The sequence below is a fragment of the Rhipicephalus sanguineus genome, chromosome 2, assembly GCF_013339695.2.
Source record: "Rhipicephalus sanguineus isolate Rsan-2018 chromosome 2, BIME_Rsan_1.4, whole genome shotgun sequence".
NCBI classification, from domain to species: domain Eukaryota; kingdom Metazoa; phylum Arthropoda; class Arachnida; order Ixodida; family Ixodidae; genus Rhipicephalus; species Rhipicephalus sanguineus.
In genome coordinates this window covers 76,271,865-76,293,196 of record NC_051177.1, presented here as the reverse complement: position 1 = coordinate 76,293,196, position 21,332 = coordinate 76,271,865, and the positions used below count along the sequence as shown (strand labels likewise).

At 46.1% G+C, this 21,332-nt stretch overlaps 1 protein-coding gene across 1 annotated transcript in view; it reads right to left on the bottom strand.

The window, feature by feature from the left end:
- Positions 1 to 16,790, bottom strand: part of LOC119383201 (phosphatidylinositol 4-phosphate 3-kinase C2 domain-containing subunit alpha) — a 36,029-nt gene extending 19,239 nt beyond the window's left edge. The window contains exon 1 of the mRNA XM_037651239.2: positions 16,404 to 16,790. The gene's annotated coding sequence lies outside the window, so the exon portion shown is untranslated. The remainder of the gene's footprint in view (positions 1 to 16,403) is intronic.
- Positions 16,791 to 21,332: the final 4,542 nt, after the last annotated feature.

The window sequence follows — 21,332 nt, the reverse complement described above, 5'->3', positions numbered from 1 at the left end:
AAAGAAAAAGGAAACACAAAGATGTCCTCGTTTCCTTATCTGTCTTTGTGTGTGTTTCCAATATCAGGCGATCACAAGAAAAGACACGAGCGCAATCAATCCATCGATTGGTCAGTTTACATCATGCATGTGCGGCTACGAGGACAGCTGAGAACCGGACATTGAAAACACCGGCCACGACATAATGTCACGTCGCTGACGAAACCATAAACGCCGCCCATGTCCCCCTGGGACATGCTGACACTTCAGTGCTGGCAGTATATTTTGTAAGCAGTGCATCTAGCTGTCGATACGGTACCGCCTGAATGCTGGTTAATTAAGCTGTAGTAGCGCAAAACAAAACGAAGAGAAACAAGTGTTAGCGTCAGGATGACTGGGCCGTAAAATGAAATACAATAGAAAACGCAAAGCACGGTTAAAATGAAAAAAGAAGTTTACATTTAATTATCAAAAACTTATTTACAATCCAGAACTCATAACACAAAGTCTCATACGCATATTCGCTCAAATCGCACCGCTAACAACGCACAACCGCTCTAATTTCACCGCTAACCAGTGTTGTACGGAACGGCATTCCAAGGAACGACGTTCCAGGAACTAGTTCCTTTTTGGAGGAACGGAGGAACGCCGCCGTTCCATCGAGGATCGGTGGAACTGTAACGGTAACTCGTTACGTTTATGTATACAGGAACGGCATAGGGAACGGCCTTCCTTTTGTAAACGTTCCTCGGCATTGAACAGGCGCCCGCACATCATGTAGAACGGGGTGGATGGGCGACCGCGTGAGGCGCAAGAATCTACCGACCTGTCACTTGACATGCTGCATCTTGGTTTTCACTTTAAGGCGCCCGCCTGGGGCGCAGGGAAGCACGCGATGTCAAGACCGACCACGCGCGGGAGGAACAGCGGATTTCTTTTTCTTTTTGTCTGAGCCAGTTTTACAGCAATCACGGGCCGTTCTTGAGTGTATACACTCACCTTGGAGAACTTCTACTTGGCATTCGAGAATCATCGAACCTCATGGTAAGGCTGCCGCCAGGAAAGGGCACGCATTTTTTTTTTACCTCGGCGACATTTTGTTCTGCCAACTCGAAAGTAGCTTTTGTGTGTGTTTGTGTGTGTGTGAGGGGAGGGGGGGGCTGCGTATTCGGGCGGTTCTGCTGCGCGTCCCCATGGCCCTGTCGGCATAGGGAAAAGTGGGGTAGCCGACTTACCGTAGTCGAGGCGCCTACGCGTGGTTTCGCGGAGTTTTCGAACGGCGTGAATCATCGTCGCTAATCTGGTGTTTGACGCGCATGGGACAAACGCCAGAGGCCGCAGAAAATAAGTGAAGCACCTACGGGTAACTTTTATCATAGTTCAGTTCGACAGCCGCCGCACCGATAACGTCTGTCATGCAATAAACGATACGCGTACATCCAGCGCTACATTCTTGATGCGTCCGCTGAGCCTGCCCTCGTCCCTACGACCATGGTTGTCCTGTCCCTATCTGTGTACAAGCACTTGATGGAATGGCTCTTCAACATTGCCAACGAAGTACTGACGAGAAAACAGGTTTCTCAGTCGGATACCAACACGCTGAGTGCGAACAAGGGATTTACTAAGTTGCGAATATGTATCATGGACATTATTTTCTTCTCACACTGTGGTATTGAGTCAGCACCCATTAAACGACTATGTGTTATTCTTTTCGATGTGGTTTCCTGTGCAAGAAACTTATTTATATTGGTGCATGTGTGGGAATTTCTGTTTGAATATCTGAAGCGCAGTATTATGACGGCGCATTTAAAGACTGAGGTGGATAGTGCCCCAGGTGTTGAACTTGTAATAGATGAGCACGAAAGTTGCAGTTAGACATGTCTGTAGCATGGCCGGTGATGGCCGGTGATCTCTAAAAAATTCGTCTAGGAGCGTTTCTTTAGATTCATTTCATCTACATATAACCTACTGCCGGCGATGTCAAATTAGTAAAATATATGTAGCTCGATTTTAGCTTTAAATTGCTCCCCTTATTTCGCCTCGGGGTTATATCCGGAACTATATTTTGATTAAAAATTTAAATGTAACGCCAAAGTAACGACCAGGGGCGTAGCCAGGGGGGGGGGGGGTCAAACCCACCCCCCCGAAATTTTTCAGTTTTGCTTGCGTATATATACACGCGCACATACAAACGCACGAACGAACATACATACAGTATGGTTGAACCCCCCCCCCCCCCGAAAAAAATTTCTGGTTACGCCCCTGGTAACGACACGTTCCAATTTTCGAAAAGTAACTGGAACGCGTTCCTTTCGCATTGAAGGAACTTGTAACGGGAACTCGTTCCAAGATTGGGAAGGAACGAGGAACGAGCCTTCGTTCCTGTTTTAGAGGAACGTGTACAACACTGCCGCTAACAACGCACAACCGCTCAAATCGCACGCCTTCCCGCGCTTTCCTTTTTTTTTTTTTTTGCTCTCGTTTTTACGGCTACAGGTCCGAGCACACAAACGCGCACGTTGACACAAACACGCACACATACACACACACACGCGCGCACAAATGGTTCCACGAAGTCAGATGGTCGTGGTCTGGGCAGCTGGCGAGGGCCCAATTCCACGCATTCGAGGAAACTTGGTGTCGAATGCCGAGCCGGGCACAAAGGCGCAAAGAGTCGCGTTTCACCCCCTGTGCCAGCGACACTGGTGTTGTCTCGAGCAATTCAAAGCCGTGCTCATCCTCTTGCGTTCGAAACAGCATAGCGCAGTAAAGCGGGGCTGCCTCCTTTATTCTGCCCCGGCGGCCCGCGGCGAAGGGAGGCTCGCCGATCTCAGCAGCCCATAAACTAGAGTTACTGTATATGCTAACTTTACCCAAAGGTAGCATATACAGTAACTCTACCATAAACAAGCAGGAGGCGCCTTCTAGCGGCTAACGAACACTCGCATGACAGAACACGCAAAGAAGGAACAAAAAGAAACTCAAAGATGTGGAGCAGTCGCGTACACAAGTAACACAGTACCGGGCATCACGTAGCGCCCGCGCTGAACAGCCGGGTGAGTGTACCGTTTGCGGAATTGGCGGCCTTCGTGCGCATGCACCGAGCGCGCGCAGGGACCACGCTGGTCACTATTGCTGCTGTTGTTGTCCTCCCCTCATGGCACATACCCAATGGAGGGGATCGGCCTAGTAGTTGGTGAATTCATCCTACATTTTCTGCATGGTGTAACTCCCTACGACGCTCAAGTGCCACAAGTTTCTTTTATTGCGATAGCAATTATATGGACAGCCTCGGCTGATTTTTGCCATCGGTGGCCGCCGTCATTCATCGTATATATATATATATATATATATATATATATATATATATACGGTGAATGAATATATATATATATATATATATATATATATATATATATATGTATAAAAACCACAAAGAAAAGTAATTCAGAAAAACTTTCCGACGCGCGGACTCGAACGTGCGACCTCTCGCTTGCCAGCGCGCGGCGTTAGACGTTAGGCCACGAACAGCAACGTCTTACAGCCTGCTAACGGCGAGCTATTTATATACACCACCTACTTCAGCATGCTTTCTTAGTGAACACATAGATGGCGCGACGTATGCGCGTGGCGCGCTTTAAACATCGTCGCCCCGCTCCTGCCGCTCCTGCGAACGCCGTTGCTGTTCGCCCTACAGGGCGTGGTCGCCTTCGTGCGCTTATCTCTAGGAAAGAAGGGGCGGCCTCTAGGGTGGAGCGGGGGGCACGAAGGTTACTGCGCTCGCTGCAGCGGCCGCGTTTGCGAAAGGAGTGCGCTGTTCAAACAGAAATAAGTAACGATTGTGACAATTAGTTCGCGTTCGTCTTGTGTGTACCTGTTCGTTCGTTTCGTGCGTCCTGCTTTATGTTTGAGCAGTGCGCTCAAGTGTCGAGCTGTGACGAATTAGTTTGCGCTCGTCCTGTATGCGTTCTTTTCGTGCGTCCTTTGGGTTCGAGCGACGCGCTGGCAATTTCGAGCTGCTTTCCGTTCTTCGCGTTACATTCCAATTTATTGCTATCGCGTTCATTGCTTCGCCGTTGCGGCGCAACTGTGACTTTTTTTTTGCGTTACTCAAATGAAGGGCAAGCAATTCTTGTCGCTAAAAATGGCGACTGCAGCGCCTTTCTGCGCAGTGATAATAAAAATAAATAACGATAATAATATCGCCCGACTAAGAACAAACCTGGCAGCTTGAGAAAGTTAAACACTACAAGAGAGCTAACAAGAGCATTTGATAATAATAATGTCTGGTGTTTTATGTGCCCAAGAGAGCTAACAAGAGCATTTGATAATAATAATGTCTGGTGCTTTATGTGCCAGAACCACGATATGATTATGTCAGACGCCGTAGTGCAGGGCTCCGGAAATTTCGACCATTTGGTGTTCTTTAACGTGCACTGACATCGCATAGTACACGGGCCTCTAGCATTCCGCCTCCATCGAAATGCGGCCGCCGCGGCCGGGATCGAACCCGCGACCTTCAGGTCAGCAGCTGAGCTCTGTAACCAGAAGAGCATTTGTTGTCGCAGTGCTCCATGTTGACCTCACGGAGTCGTGCTCCAACTGTCTACATGTAGTAAAGCACTCAGATAAGATATTTGTGTTATTATCGAAGGGAGAAAGAGGAAAAAAAAAACGCCATGAGAAAAAAGTCACAGTCAGGCGCGCTTTTAATGTTCCAAGGCCACGGACACGGGGGCCGTATGCTAGACGCGTGGCTCTTCCCAGCGCACGAAGCTAAAAAAAAAAAAAGACTGCACTCCCTAAGGGATAGATTTACAGTGGATTGAATAGACCGGAGTTTTCGGTACCTATAGCTATACAACGGGTAAAATACTAGTTAAGGGCTACTTTCATGCAAGCCGCGCCGCTTATTATGGGCACGTTCTGAGAGGGTCAACCAGTTTGCTGCCCATAACTACAAGCCTCTATGATCTGAAACTTGTGCACAGAAATAAGTTACCTTAATGTCATCACCATTTCTCCTCGTGTTTTTTTTTTTAGTAGTACAGCCGTCGCCGCCGCTAAGTGACGTGCTTCTTGATTTTGTTTCCTCTATAGTTTATTTGAGTAAGTCGCCACTGAGAAATTGGATGCAGAATGTCCGTGAGTGAGGTACTTCATTTCTATGTTTCAGAAAAAAAGAAATGCAGTTTCGTTTCAATTTTAAGTCAAGAGACAATGCGTCAGATGGCATGAAATAGTTTCTTAATTTTTCGAGAGAGCGAGTGAAAGCTTAACCGCTCGGTCACGTGGCAGCAAAGGACGAGCACACCGCGTGAGCTGAAAGGTTTATTGCTCCGCATTCACTACGAAAGCGCGACATTATAACAATTGTTGGGGTTTTATATATATACGTCCCAAAACCACGACATGATTACTGCTGACACCGCAGTGGAGGGCTCCGGAAAATTTTTACTTCCTGGGGTTCTTTAACGTGCACCTGAATCTAAACGCACTGGCCTCTAGCATTTCGCCTCCGTCGAAGTGCGACCTCCGCGGCCGTGATTCGATCTTGCGACATTCGGGTCAGCAGTCAAGCAGCATAACCACTAGACAACGACATTCACTGCGACATTCACACGCAGTAGTAAATGTCGTCAAAGGCAAAAATGAGACGAGGTCATATGCCATCGCAGAAATATATCCAGTAAACAAAATGGCCGGGAGTGCACCATGAGCGTGGCATCTAAATCATACCCTACATGACATGCATGTCATGATTTTCGTGTTACCATCTGTTATTTATGTTGGTCACACAGTCACGTCACGCGATACCAATTTTGGTGTATATCAAGCTAGCGAAACGGCCGGCAGCGCACCATGAGCGTGGCACGTAAGTCATACTGTGCGTGACATGCGTGTCATGATTTTCATGTTACCACCTGTTATTTGTGTTCGTCACACAGTCACGTCGCGCGATACCAATTTTGGTGTATATCAAGCTAGCGAAACGGCCGCCAGCGCTCCATGAGTGTGGCACTTAAGTAATGTTGTGCACGACATGCGTGTCATGATTTTCATGTTACCACCTGTTATTTGTGTTCGCCACACAATCACGTCGCGCGATACCAATTTTGTTGTATATCAATCTGGCGGAACGGCCGCCATCGCACCATGAGCGTGGCACGTAAGTCGTACTGTGCATGACATGCGTGTCATGATTTTCATGTTACCACCTTATTTGTGTTCGTCACAGTCACGTCGCGTGATACCAGTTTTGGTGTATAGACCGTTGCAACGGGCGAGGAGGACCGGACTGGCAACCAGCACTTTCCTCCTTTCTGGCTTGTGCGCGACGGCGCGGAGTGTGTGGGCTGGTGCTTGGATGAGTGGCGTTTTCGAACAATTTTTGCGTGTTTTAGGTCGACCTGCAGATTTTGTTTTCTTTTATTGCGATGTCAGCCAGCGAAAGGTCAACAGAAAACCACTGTGCCGTTTTTGGTTGTTCTAACGACTAGAAAAAAAAGGAAACTGGGTGATTCCACGTAAGATCGAACAAACGATGGCTGGTCGACCTCTCAAATTTATTTGAAAATTTTATATATTATTGCCTGATGAGTGGAAAGAAGAGATCCCCAATTTGTTTTGCCGCCAAAAATTTTTTCGAACCACAGGAAATCAATAATGACGAAGAGGTGGAGTGGAGCGCTCATCCACTCTGCTGTTTTGGCCAAATTTCGTTATGAATTGCACAAAATATATTAAAGTTAGGTAGCTGAAATTTATTTACCTAAATATATGCATGTTTTTGCTTCTGCTCAGGTATTTTTAGTTTTTATGTGTAGTGTAGATGTTTTTATAAAAAACCTCAAATATGGCCCAATCGGCAAAATTTTCTTTACTTTGAAGGTCTTTATCTCAAAAAAGCCTTGTAGCAGAGCGACAAAAATTCTGCATTACGTTCTTCGCATGCTTATCTACCAAACTGCCAAATCTTGTATTTATATAACTTTTCAGTAAAGAGGTAAGATCGGGCTAACTTCAAGAAAACACCGAACAATGAAAACTTCTGACGACAATTAAAAAAAAACCCCATTTTTTAAATTTCTTAAACTTCGTCCACTTATTCTCCTCCACATAAGCTTTCACAATCATTAAAAACATGTTGCATAATGTCGTTGCACTAATAGTTACGGCCCCTCCAATGAGACCTTTTGGCAAGGATGGGCAATTCCGACTTCTTGCCCAGCAAGTCTATAAAATGCAGGCAGGATTGAATTTTTAATAGTATACGTTGTTGGGCTACTTGGTTCATAATCTTCAAAATTGGCTAGCGCGAAAACCGACAAGGACTAAGAAGGAACACTGATGAACACTAGCGCCTGTCCTGTACATCAGTGTTCCTTCTTAGTCCTTGTCGATTTTCGCGCTAGCCAATTTTGAAAAAGGATTGAATTTCTTTTTATTAAAAGGCCAGCAGGTACCTAAAAAGGTGTCGCCGGCACTGAAGACGTTAATTTTGATAATATTTGGTCACTGCAGCGGCCACGAGCGCGGGGCTATCGACCAGGCGCGCGCGCACCCGAGATGCTCGTTGTAAGAGACGGCGCAGTGAGAGCTCGTTTTCGCGTCCTCAGACCGATTGAGTTCGAAACAGCAACACCTCTCGGGTGACTTGAACGCACGTGCACCGGTAGTCGCAGTGATCTGGTTAATTGCGTCGATTTCATTTTCAGGGGGCATAAGAATGTCATCGTCAAACTGTGCGTTCCGTGAAGATCTTTCATTGCAGTGGTAGCAAAAGCACGCGTAGCACAAGTAGTCCGTCTCACTGACAGTCACTGATCTTTCGGGCGTTAAACGTTCCTTCAAAGCATTTATGTCTAGGTCGGTAACTCTGCGAAATTTTGGCTTCTTTGCAATAATTAAAGGAGTACTGACACGATTTTGAGACATCGCAAAAGGGGCATTTTTTGCTTCGTTGGTATGCAGTGTCCACGCTGTCCACACACTGGAGTCGGAGAACACGTATAAAATATTTTAATTTGACTTTGAAGTTTTCGTCGCTGAGCATATGCAAGCCAGCCACACTGCAAGGACATTATCCCGACAAGTCAAGACAGCTCCTCCGAGTTCGCGAGTTCTGCGTCCTGCATGCAGCCTAAATCGTAGAAATCACTGTCAGGGTCACTGGACGACAATTCACTCATCGTTGTCTATTGCACCACGAGCAGATGACGGATTTCCCGCTAGTACGTCGCGAATTTCTGTATCTCCGTGACGTCACACTGCTATGAAACGACACTGAGAAGCCACCCCCTCGATATCGAAACCGTAAGTGTCTTTTTAAGGTGGCGCTAATTAAAATATATAGGATGCATCCCCACGCACGACAATAGTCGTTTTAGGTATCTCGACACCAGTATTTTTATTTAGAGCAACAGTCCGAATTTTTTTAAAATTCGTGTCAGTACTCCTTTAAGCTTCTTGTGCTTCGAAAGGTAGTCTCCACAATAGACTCTTCAGAGCTATACTTTCTCGTCATGAGACGCACAGGAGGAGTAGAGTAAGAGCAAAGCACAAGAACTATCCGCGCCGAATGAAGTGTGAACAGCGCACCGAACGCGCGGCCAGTTCACGCCGTCTGCTGCCGACATCTAATATAGACAAGCGCATCCGGTTACCGATAGTTTTGCTTTTCTTTCCTTTGACAATTCATATTTTGCTTTGCCACTGGAGCGCCACGCTCATGCTTTCCACTGATCGCAACTGGCGCAGCGCAGTTTCTGTGGCAGCAGCGTGCGTGAAGCGAGCGCTCATATAGCTCCCTTATAGAGTTTTCATCTTGCTTCCATCTCCGCCGTGTTATCAGCGCCTAGCTGAGATGCGAACAGAGGACGGATAGAGTAGCGAAGCTCCAGTGCACGTGCGTTCAAGTCACCCGAGAGGTGTTGCTGTTTCGAACTCAATCGGTCTGAGGGCGCGAGAACGGGCTCTCACTGCGCCGTCTCTTACAACGAGCATCTCGGGTGCGCGCGCGCCTACTCGGTAGCTCCGATCTCGTGGCCGCTGCAGTGACCAAATAATTTCAAAATTTACGTCTTCAGTACCAGCGACACCTTTTTAGGTACCTGCTGACCTTTTAATAAAAAGAAATTCAATCCTGCCTGCATTTTATACACTTGCTGGGCAAGAAGTCGGAATTGCCCATCCTTGCCAAAGGGTCTCATTGGAGGGGCCGTAACTATTAGTGCAACGACATTATGCAACATGTTTTTAATGATTGTCAAAGCTGATGTGGAGGAGAATAAGTGGACAAAGTTTAAGAAATTTAAAAAATGGGTTTTTTTTTAATTGTCATCAGAAGTTTTCATTGTTCGGTGTTTTCTTGAAGTTAGCCCGATCATATCTCTTTACTGAAAAGTTATATAAATACAAGATTTGGCAGTTTGGTAGATAAGCATGCGAAGAACGTAATGCAGAATTTTTGTCGCTCTGCTACAAGGCTTTTTTGAGATAAAGACCTTCAAAGTAAAGAAAATTTTGCCAATTGGGCCATTTTTGAGGTTTTTTATAAAAACATCTACACTACACATAAAAACTAAAAATACCTGAGCAGAAGCAAAAACACGCATATATTTAGGCAAATAAATTTCAGCTACCTAACTTTAATATATTTTGTGCAATTCATAACGAAAGTTGGCCAAAACAGCAGAGCGGATGAGCGCTCCACTCCACCTCTTCGTCATTATTGATTTCCTGTGGTTCGAAAAAATTTTTGGCGGCAAAACAAATTGGGGATCTCTTCTTTCCACTCATCAGGCAACAAAATATAAAATTTTCAAATAAATTTGAGAGGTCGACCAGCCATCGTTTGTTCGATCTTACGTGGAATCACCCAACTGCTGTTTGAATAAGTATGCGACGTGGATCAACAAACGCGGAGTGTTTGCGTTTGTGCGCACTCTTCAAGGTACATCGTTTGTGTTATGATACAGGTCCTAAATCGGCAAGTGCCGCAATATATCCGGAATTCCCAGTGTTCCACGTAGTCAAACGTCAATCGAATATGGCCAGATGTGCGAACAAACATAAGTGGTCAAGTACGGTCCTGTCCGCTAAAGTGCAAAACATCTAAGTACCCCTCGAGTAGCCACCTGAGTTGTTTCGCTTCGTTTTATTATTATATTTTAATATGATGTGTTTGATCTAACAATTAGCTTCGTAGCTCGGCTCAACACGGTGATCTCTGCAGTTGATGTATACCGGTATTAGCACAGACGAGAAATCCCTCACTTCGCAGCGGGGTAACCGGCATCATGCATTTAATTATTGCTCCGTACCAGCCTTTGTAAAACTTGAACATTCAATGAACACTACAAAAAAAAAGGCGTTTGTGGTGTCCTGACTTCTTTATTGTGTCCGTGTTTGCACGCCCTGTCTTTTTAGAATGAATACTTACCAACTAGCTCAGCTCTCTGTTATTCTAAAAAAAAGGACCTGGCGAGATCTTTGTCGTGAGGTTGCAACTTCCGTAAGACAGCAGGGTGTATCGCATACGATTAGGGATATGAAAGCCAAATAGTAAAAAAATACAAGAAAGATTCTGTCTTTTCGTATGTAGAACAACTTCCTCAGGAAGACAAATTTTTCGTGGTCAAGGACCGTGTCCGACAAGTGGCGCAATAACATACAGCATAGTTAATTCTCTTCTAAGCGCGATACAAGAACCACGTTGTTACGCTTGTCTAGTGTTTATTGAATTGCCAGTTTTGCTGCTTAGCTTTGCGAACGACAGCAAGCATTTCGCAAGAACAGTACAACTGGTATACGAAGTTATAAAAAAGACAAAAAAAACGCGAACCCCATCCGATGCCGATCAAAGGCTCGAGCCCGGGCGCGCTTCGTGCCTCACCGGCAAAAAAAAGCTATCTAACCATCTTCATCTTATCGCCGCCAAAATCCAATCAAATATCACGACTCTTAAAAGAAAAAAGAAAAAGAAGCGCGCCGACATGTGAACATCAGCATCGTTTTTATGTACCAGCACCTCCCTGTAAACAGCTCTAACTTCGTCCACACCGGTGGGCAATAAACGAGCGAGTAATAAGCGGCCACTTAAAAGTTTAGAAACAAGATAGGCAACTGTTTGTGAGTAACAAACAGATGCCGCGCCATGAAAAGCAGACTGTGTGTTCGCTCACGACCGCATGTACGAGCGGTAGTGGGTGCGACAGCATGAACACACTTTGAATGAAAAAAAAAACTAAAAGATTACAGTCCAAGAAAAAAATTCATTGTGTACCCTAAGAGTGGCGTAACTTGCTTGCCCTGCTAGAACGAGTCCAAATATCTGCGTGGTTTTCCAACAGACAGTGCCGCCGTATATTAACATCATCGACTCTCAACGGATGAAACCTTTTCAGGACGTCTCACAGGCCCATTTCCTACGTAGACCGAATCTCTCGGTACAAAATTCAGCGCGCCAGAACGAAAAAAACCGACTGCAGCTGCAGCCGCACGCATACCTTCCATACAAACGCGGAGCGTCGCACATGCCAGTGGCTTGCCAGACCAGAGACGGCGCCACCCGCTAGGCAATATGGCGGCGCCCACGAAAAAAAGGTCTATATCAAGCTAGCGAAACGGCCGCCAGCGCTCCATGAGTGTGGCACTTAAGTAATGTTGTCCACGACATGCGTGTCATGATTTTCATGTTACCACCTGTTATTTGTGTTCGCCACACAGTCACGTCACGCGATACCAATTTTGGTGTATATCAAGCTTGCGAAACGGCCGCCAGTGCGCCATGAGTGTCGCACTTAAGTAATGTTGTCCACGACATGCGTGTCGTGATTTTCATGTTACCACCTGTTATTTGTGTTCGCCACACAGTCACGTCGCGTGATACCAATTTTGGTGTATATCAAGCTAGCGAAACGGCCGCGAGCGCACCATGAGCGTGGAATGTAAATCATGCTGTACATGATATGCCTGTCATGATTTGCACGTTAAGACCTGTCACTTGTGTTCGTCATACACTATTGTCCCGCCATACCAATTTTGGTATATCAAACTAACGAAACGGCCGCAAGAGCACCAAAACAGTGGCATGTAAATCATGTCGTTCATGAGATGGATATCATGCTTTTCATGTTATGACCTGTCATTTATGTTCGTCATAAAGTCACGTTACGCCATAGCAATTTTGGTGTATATCCTATTGACGAAACGGCCAGGAGAGCCCAAAGTCGTAGGCGGATAGATAGATAGATAGATAGATAGATAGATAGATAGATAGATAGATAGATAGATAGATAGATAGATAGATAGATAGATAGATAGATAGATAGATAGATAGATAGATAGATAGATAGATAGATAGATAGATAGATAGATAGATAGATAGATAGATAGATAGATAGATAGATAGATAGATAGATAGATAGATAGATAGATAGATAGATAGATAGATAGATAGATAGATAGATAGATAGATAGATAGATAGATAGATAGATAGATAGATAGATAGATAGATAGATAGATAGATAGATAGATAGATAGATAGATAGATAGATAGATAGATAGATAGATAGATAGATAGATACGCTCAAACTCGCAGAAATTCGCTAAGAAATGCTTCGCATTTAAAAACCAAACGACGTCGATCGTAATGTTACGAGGCCTCAGATAATTATATTGACCAAATGTTCAATGTCAGAGAGCGTAGTTCACGAAAGAGGACACACGATCTTCTATATACACGGAGTTGCGTAAATAAAGAGCGGCGAACGCGAAAAGAATGAATGGGACGCGCTGGAAGGAGGAACGCTAAACAAGACGGCACGCACGCACCAATCACTTGCGCAAGAAACAGCATGCGCCGCCAGAAATTTCGCTGGTTTACACGACGTCGACAGTTGCCTGCTGCGTTTGTATAAACAGGCTTTCGTCTTGCAAGTTCAACGTCAGGGCGTCTAATAAAGGAAAAGATGCGGGGCGGGTGCTTTTATTTATGATTTCCTAACGTTTAGGACGAAAAGTGCATTTAGTTTTGCGATTTCTGTTCAGGCTATACTGGCATCCGCTATTTCGTCAAGACGCAAAGAGAGAGAGAGAGAGAACGTTAGCGAACGAATGAGACGCGCCGTACGTTACGCATTTGCATTTAGATGGATTTGCTGTGCATATGCTGTGACTTCTGAACAATTTCATCGTTTTTTTTCTTTTCTGGCTCGCGTAAATATGGCTGTGAGTTTTCGTTTGTTCGTTTGTTTGCGAACACATGCGTGCGGACGTGCCGTCTGTGGCTTCCATGCGTATACGACGCACAGAGGCACCCGCCCACGCCCTGAATATAGAGACGACGATCGTGTCCGTTTTCGTTTTGTGTCGGGAAACTGCGCACGCAAACGACTTCGCATCCTGCCGCCGCGGGCTTCTGTATACATTTCTGCATTGACGGTGTAGTACAAACGAAACGTGATCGCAGTTCCCGCGAACGTTGCAGGTATATATATAAACAGGCGGTATTGCACGTGACGTCACGCCGCTCTCTTCTTATCGGCTCTTTCACACCGAACGTTTCAGTATCAACCGTGGCATAGCTTATCAGCGAAGATGTCGCTCGAGGGCGCGGTTTAGATTCCGGGAAGAGGCTGCCGCTGTTTAATGGTGACGAAATGCAAAAAACACTCATGTACTTATATAGATTTATGTGCACACTGAAGAACCCAAGGTGGACAAAATTCACTCGATATCCCCTACTCCCGACATCCCCCACTCGTTTTGACACGTAAAACACGGACAGAGTTGCTTTTAAGGTTTCAGCGCAGGGCTCACGTATTCCGGGATGCGCTTCACTTACCTATGTGTTCAGTTTGGCCTGCATATAGAAATCTCGGTTGGAACGAAATCATGGTTATTACGTACAGTTCACTCATTGTACCACCTACAGGTGGTACAATGGTTACTGTACTCAGCTGCTGACCCGACGGTCGCGGGTTCGAACCCGGGCGCGGCGGTCACATTTCGATAGAGGCGAAATGCCAGAGACCCGTGTACTGTGCGATGTCAGTGCACGTTAAAGAACACCAGATGGTCGAAATTTCCGCAGCCCTCCACTGCGGCGTGTCTCGTAACCATGCCGTGGTTTTGGGACGCAAAAAAAAAAAAAAAACGGGCATTATTATTACGAACAGTTCATTATTTCGCACATTTACAGCAAGCGCCTGGAGGTTATCCCGCTCACAAGCAAAAGCCCGCGTGGACATTTTTGGTCGAAATAAAGCGCGGTGCCTGCAGCAGCAGCACCATTACGTGGATATCAAGAAGCCCACTGAAGGTGGTGGGGTTTGGACACCTAATAGTTTGCGCAGAACGGGTATTTGAAAAAAAACCTTGAACGAGTGGAGGGAACGAATCGAGTAATGGAGAAGGAATATCTGTGAGGCTGTTTCCGAGTTTAAACTCGGTTGGCAAGCAGGTCATTTTGGTTCATTTCGCGCGCATAACTTCTGTACAGTTCACCGGTGTGATGCTGCTGAAAGAAGCCGCAATATCAGGCACAGCAAACGTACGAAAAAGTGAAGCCCACCTCCTACTCGCCACTGCTTATTCCCGGCATTCAGAATAACGCGCGACACGCACGAATACAGTTCGGTGAGAATCGTTGGCATAGACACGGTTGGCAAGATGCTTCTTACGTTCACCTCATCGCCTGATTTTTATAAAAGGGAGGGAGATATGAAATCGTCGAAATCCTCAATGATTATTTCGAGGGTTAGTTCAAGATAACGAAATTTCGCTATAGTGAAGACGCACGCTTAGAACCGAAGCGTATAGAAAATAGTTCCACGTGAGTTTGCCGTTTGTGTGCGCTTGCATAATTTTTTGTGTAATCCTTGCCTTTAAAAAAGCGAGAAGTCTCATGTAGATGTTGATTTCATTGGTTCGAAATGCACGCTAGTGCGAAGCTGATTTTGAGGAGAAGGCAGCTGGTCTCGTTACAACTCCGTGGTTATGCGCACTGTGCTCTCTTACTGCTCATTCATGACCTTTTTGCGTCGATAGAGTACGACACTTAAAAGAGGAAAAGATGAAAGAGAACATGCGCTGCCATATCTGAGATTTTGTTTTTTTTTTTGCTTTAAAGGTTACGCAACGTGGTTTATTTAGCAGTCTATAAGTGGGATTCATTAATAACTAATCTCTCCAATGGAAACTGTAACATCTAGTAGGATTTCAAAAAAATGGCGAAGCTTGCGCTAGGTCGCGCAAGGCTTGAAACTTTGAAACTGGGCGATTCTGAAGTCTAATCTGGTTGCTTCTATAAGTCGTTGCTAGTCTTTAGCTAGTTTAGTCACGACACGGATGTCCAAACTCCAGAACCAAGCGTTCGCACCTCTAATAGATCTGGGCGCGCGTAGGGCATCCATCGCTTCGGGCTCCTCTCGCAGCCATAGAGTTTCCTAAAATTAACTAGAGGGGATTCTGGCGCTGCGATCGTTCAGCTACCATGGGAATGATGGGTAGTACACAAATTTGCCTAGTCTTCGTGCTTGCGGCTTCAAACGTATACTTGTGCCTTTGTTTATTGCTGTGTTTTGGCGTTCGTTTCGGATAAAAGAATGGACCGTTGTGAACTTCGTGACCAGGTTTGATTTGGTGAGCCTAAAAAAGTTAAAGTGGTGAGGTGGAACTGCTGACTTTTGCTGAACTTCGTTTTGCGACAAAGCGGATGCAGGCGACGCGCAGCCAAAAGGAGCCGAAAGAACGAAGTTTAGACAAATTTGTGTACTACCCATCGTTCCCATTCTGGCTGAAGCGTCATGCGTTGCAGCTCCCATAGACACTAGTAAGTATTCCCTCTAGTAAGTTCCCTCTAGTAAGTATTGTAGGAAACTCTATGCTCGCAGCCGCCATCGCCTTCGCACTAGTCGCGCCAAGCCTGAAGGGAGAGCGCAGCTGGGCGGCCTTCTGTGTTTCTCATTATTGTCTTCTTTCTTTCTCTTTCTCTTTGTTTCTTGTATCCCTATTTTGTATCCGTTTAGGTGAGTAATGGGATTTGCCCAATTTCTGTGGCACATACCCGTTGATGATGATAGTTTTCATGATATAGGCCGCACAAATAACGGCCAGCGTAAGCAGCTTCGCTGTTCAAATTTAAGACCATATATGATCCGCCCCACCTTGGCCGATCCCCTCTGAGTGGGTGTAGCCGCTAATCTACCCAGGAGCGTAATCGTCATCGTCACCATCTCTCTCGCGGAGGCCAGCTCAACAGCAGTGCACGGGGAAGGTGGAATTGGGGAACAAAATCATAGAAGCGAAAAGCAAAGAGTTGGAGCGGAGGTGAAAACCGACCAGAAAGCCAGCCACATGTTAACTGCCTCACGCGAGCGCAAAGCGCGTGCTGCTATCAGCAATAAAACAAGCTTACCTCGTTTAACAGTGTTTCGACGCCGTTTCCGCCGGTGTGTATGAGCATGAAGCCGCGCTCCGGATCGGTCGCGCCTTTCACATTCCGATGTCGACCACTCGTTGAGGCCTTCCGGTCAGCGCGGCAACTGTGCCTGCAGATAAGCGAGGTATCCAGGCGTAATCACGTATATCGTGGAGGTATGCGTAACGGCGATGTTCCTCTTCGCAGTCCTCGTGGAGTTCAGCAGAGTGACTGCTTCTAGTTACGTTTAGTAACAATAACGCGCACAGCAACAGGTGTCTAACGCAAAAAGAAAATACGAGAAGGTATTAACAGCTTGCGTTGCGTCCGAAGTTTCGTCAAGAGTGAGCAAAAGTTTCGTATATCGTTCAGCCCGCTCAGTACAGCCGGCGTTCCTTCTTGGTAGCACGTATTCAGGAGCTCGCTGCAGTATATAGGATAAACGGTGGGTAAGTACCGGGCGAGGATAAACACAGACAAGTCTTCAGCGGGTGACTAAGAAAACACGCACGAACGTCGCTGCGTTTGCTTCGATAAACACCGAGCGCGTGAACGCAGCCGCACAACACTCGGTACTTCGTCGTTAACCGAAACTATCCGGCATCAGCTTAAAGACCGCACTCTTTGCAGAAAAGTTGACGTCGAAGTCACTGGCTGCGAAATCCAGCATTCAGATGTATCTCGGTGACGTTGAGAATGCCTGCGTCATCACTCTGGCATTCCAAATACAGTAAGGCGATTCTATCAGTGTGCTCGAAGTCCTCGTTTATTCAAGTCGACCAGACACCAGATTCGGAAGCCGAAACATTCCGTCGTCCACGTGGACAGGACTGAATGGTGATGTTTCCGCGAGCACATATCCAAAGCGGTTTAACTGGGACAGCCGCTTCGACGGTCTGGAAAACGGCATCAATCGAAATTTCGGCAACGCATATCCTCTTGCAACGTCTCTATCCCGTTCACTGCAAGTGGTCAGCACTGTCTCTGCAGTCTGGTCTCTGAACACGCGGCGGGCACACTCGAGTTCCCTGAGAATGGCACAAAGTTCTTGTGGAAAGACACAGCTGATTCTCGAATTCGAGTAACGAGGTACAGCAGCACAGCTGGGCAAGGCGGGCGCTTCGGAGCACGAACGTGGCGATGGGCGCAGGCGGTGCGCAAGGTAAACACGCCGCACCGACGACTTGCAACAGCGGGTCCCGACGGAGGCTGCTTCCCGCGCGTTCGGCGGCCCTGGAGCTTATCCGCGTCTGAGTGCGTGCGGCGCGCCGTCACGCACGCGCCCGGTGGCGCACAGCGCGACTCGGGAGGAAACGGAAACGGAAGCAACGACACCGATCTGCGGAGAGGCGGGCACCAAGAAAACAGGGAAGGGGGAGAAAGCAACGGTAAGCTGATACGTGGCGAGAAAGCGACGTCTTCGCAGATAGGCCCAGCGTCTTCGCGCGTGCTTGAGAGAGAAGGAAAGAGAGAGAGAGCGGTGGTGCATGCCTGCTGGTATGTGGGAACTCCTTTTATTTCATTTTCGCCCAATACGCCTTCGATCGATAGAATTCATTCACTTAACTTTAGATAAAGGGAAGAAGGCACCGTGTTGAACCTAATTATTTTAACGGGTTGTAATGTAAACGTATTGTGCCGGTTTTAGTGTTGGCCAGGAAAATTAAGATTAAGAAAGAGGAGTGAGGACAAAACGAAGAAATCGCAGCGAAAGACAAAACGAGGAGCGACAACACTATTTCAGAGATAGAAACGAACGTCCCAAAACCACGATAGGATTATGGAGGACGCCGTAGAGGAGGGCTTCGGAAATTCTGGTGTCCATTAACGTGCACCTAATATGCTGTCAGTACAGGCAAGAGTAATTTCGGATTTCCGGGAGAAGCCTTCGTGCAGCAATCGGTATGGATTAGGATTGTTATGATCGTAAACACAGGGAGCAATGCGCAATATGAGGCAAAGACATGTTGCGGATACAGGAAAGATTTTGTTGGGGGCTATTTCCACAGAGTGGCTACGTTAGGAGTTGGCAAAACTATAAATTCGTGCACAATACCGAGGGCATCATTGCGAGGCTACATATTGAATATTGACAATGGTATTCATAGTCAGATTTGTGGCTACACGGAGACACGGAAAGCATACACGTGAAAGGCACAAACATCTCTAATAAAGCGGCAACAAAGTGCTTCGGCATCATTAGACATTTCTCGGGTGATTATTCAACCGAAAGAACTTCGATGAATAATACTACTGGAGGGTGATTCCACGTAAGATCGAACAAACGATGGCTGGTCGACCTCTCAAATTTATTTCAAAATTTTATATATTATTGCCTGATGAGTGGAAAGAAGAGATCCGCAATTTGTTTTGCCGCCAAAAATTTTTTCGAACCACAGGAAATTAATAATGACGAAGAGGTGGAGTGGAGCGCTCATCCGCTCTGCTGTTTTGGCCAACTTTCGTTATGAATTGCACAAAATATATTAAAATTAGGCAGCTGAAATTTATTTACCTAAATATATGCATGTTTTTGCTTCTGCTCAGGTATTTTTAGTTTTTATGTGTAGTGTAGATGTTTTTATAAAAACCTCAAAAATGGCCCAATCGGCAAAATTTTCTTTACTTTGAAGGTCTTTATCTCAAAAATCCTTGTAGCAGAGGTACGAAAATTCCGCATTACGTTCTTCGTATGCGTATCTACCAAACTGCCAAATCTTGTATTTATATAACTTTTCAGTAAAGAGATATGATCGGGCTAAGTTCAAGAAAACACCGAACAATGAAAACTTCTGACGACAATTTAAAAAAAAACCCATTTTTTAAATTTCTTAAACTTTGTCCACTTATTCTCCTCCACATCAGCTTTCAAATCATTAAAACATGTTGCATAATGTCGTTGCACTAATAGTTACGGCCCCTCCAATGAGACCGTTAGGCAAGGATGGGCAATTCCGACTTCTTGCACAGCAAGTGTATCAAATGCAGGCAGGATTGAATTTCTTTTTATTAAAATGTTAGCAGGTGCCTAAAAAGGTGTCGCCGGCACTGAAGACGTTAATTTTGAAATTATTTGGTCACTGCAGCGGCCACGAGCGCGGAGCTACCGAGTAGGCGCGCGCGCACCCGAGATGCTCGTTGTAAGAGACGGCGCAGTGAGAGCTCGTTCTCGCGTCCTCAGACCGATTGAGTTCGAAACAGCAACACCTCTCGGGTGACTTGAACGCATGTGCACTGGAGCTTCGCTATTCTATCCGCCCTCTGTTCGCATCTCAGCTAGGCGCTGATAACACGGCGGAGGTGTAAGCAAGATGAAAACTCTATAAGGGAGCTATGAGCGCTCGCTTCACGCACGCTGCTGCCACAGACACTGCGCTGCGCCAGTTGCGATCAGTGGAAAGCATGAACGTGGCGCTCCAGTGGCAAAGCAAAATATGGATTGTCAAAGAAAAGAAAAGCAAAACTATCGGTAACCGGATGCGCTTGTCTATATTAGATGTCGGCAGCAGACGGCGTGAACTGGCCGCGCGTTTGGTGCGCTGTTCACACTTCATTCGGCGCGGATAGTTCTTGTGCTTTGCTCTTACTCTACTCCTCCTGTGCGTCTCATGACGAGAAAGTATAGCTCTGAATGAGTCTATTGTGGAGACTACCTTTCGAAGCACAAGAAGCTTAAAGGAGTACTGACACGAATTTAAAAAAAATTCGGATTGTTGCTATAAATAAAAATACTGGTGTCGAGAAACGTAAAACGACTATTGTGGTGCCCGGGAATGCATCCTATCTATTTTAATTAGCGCCACCTTAAAAAGACACTTTCGGTTTCGATATCGAGGGGGTGGCTTCTCAGTGTCGTTTCATAGCAGTGTGACGTCACGGAGATACAGAAATTCGCGACGTACTCGCGGGAAATCCGTCATCTGCTCGTGGTGCAATAGACAACGATGAGTGAATCGTCGTCCAGTGACCCTGACAGTGATTTCTACGATTTAGGCTGCATGCAGGACGCAGAACTCGCGAACTCGGAGGAAGTGTCTTGACTTGTCGGGATAATGTCCTTGCAGTGTGGCTGGCTTGCAAATGCTCAGCGACGAAAACTTCAAAGTTAAATTAAAATATTTTATACGTGTTCTCCGACTCCAGTGTGTGGACAGCGTGGACACTGCATACCAACGAAGCAAAAAATGTCTCTTTTGCGATGTCTCAAAATCGTGTCAGTACTCCTTTAATTATTGCAAAGAAGCTAAAATTTTGCAGAGTTACCGACCTAGACATAAATGCTTTGAAGGAACGTTTAACGCCCGAAAGATCAGTGACTGTCAGTGAGACGGACTACTTGTGCTACGCGTGCTTTGCTACCACTGCAATGAAGATCTTCACGGAACGCACAGTTTAACGATGACATTCTTATGCCCCTGAAAAAGAAATCGACGCAATTAACCAGATCACTGCGACTACCGGTGCACGTGCGTTCATGTCACCCGAGAGGTGTTGCTGTTTCGAACTCAATCGGTCTCAGGACGCGAAAACGAGCTCTCACTGCGCCGTCTCTTACAACGAGCATCTCGGGTGCGCGCGCTCCTGCTCGGTAGCCCCGCGCTCGTGGCCGCTGCAGTGACCAAATATTTTCAAAATTAACGTCTTCAGTGCCGGCGACACCTTTTTAGGTACCTGCTGGCCTTTTAATAAAACGAAATCAATCCTGCCTGCATTTTATACACTTGCTGGGCAAGAAGAGTCGGAATTGCCCATCCTTGCCTAAGGGTCTCATTGGAGGGGCCGTAACTATTAGTGCAACGACATTATGCAACATGTTTTTAATGATTGTGAAAGCTGATGTGGAGGAGAATAAGTGGACAAAGTATAAGAAATTTTAAAAATGGTTTTTTTTTAATTGTCGTCAGAAGTTTCCATTGTTCGGTGTTT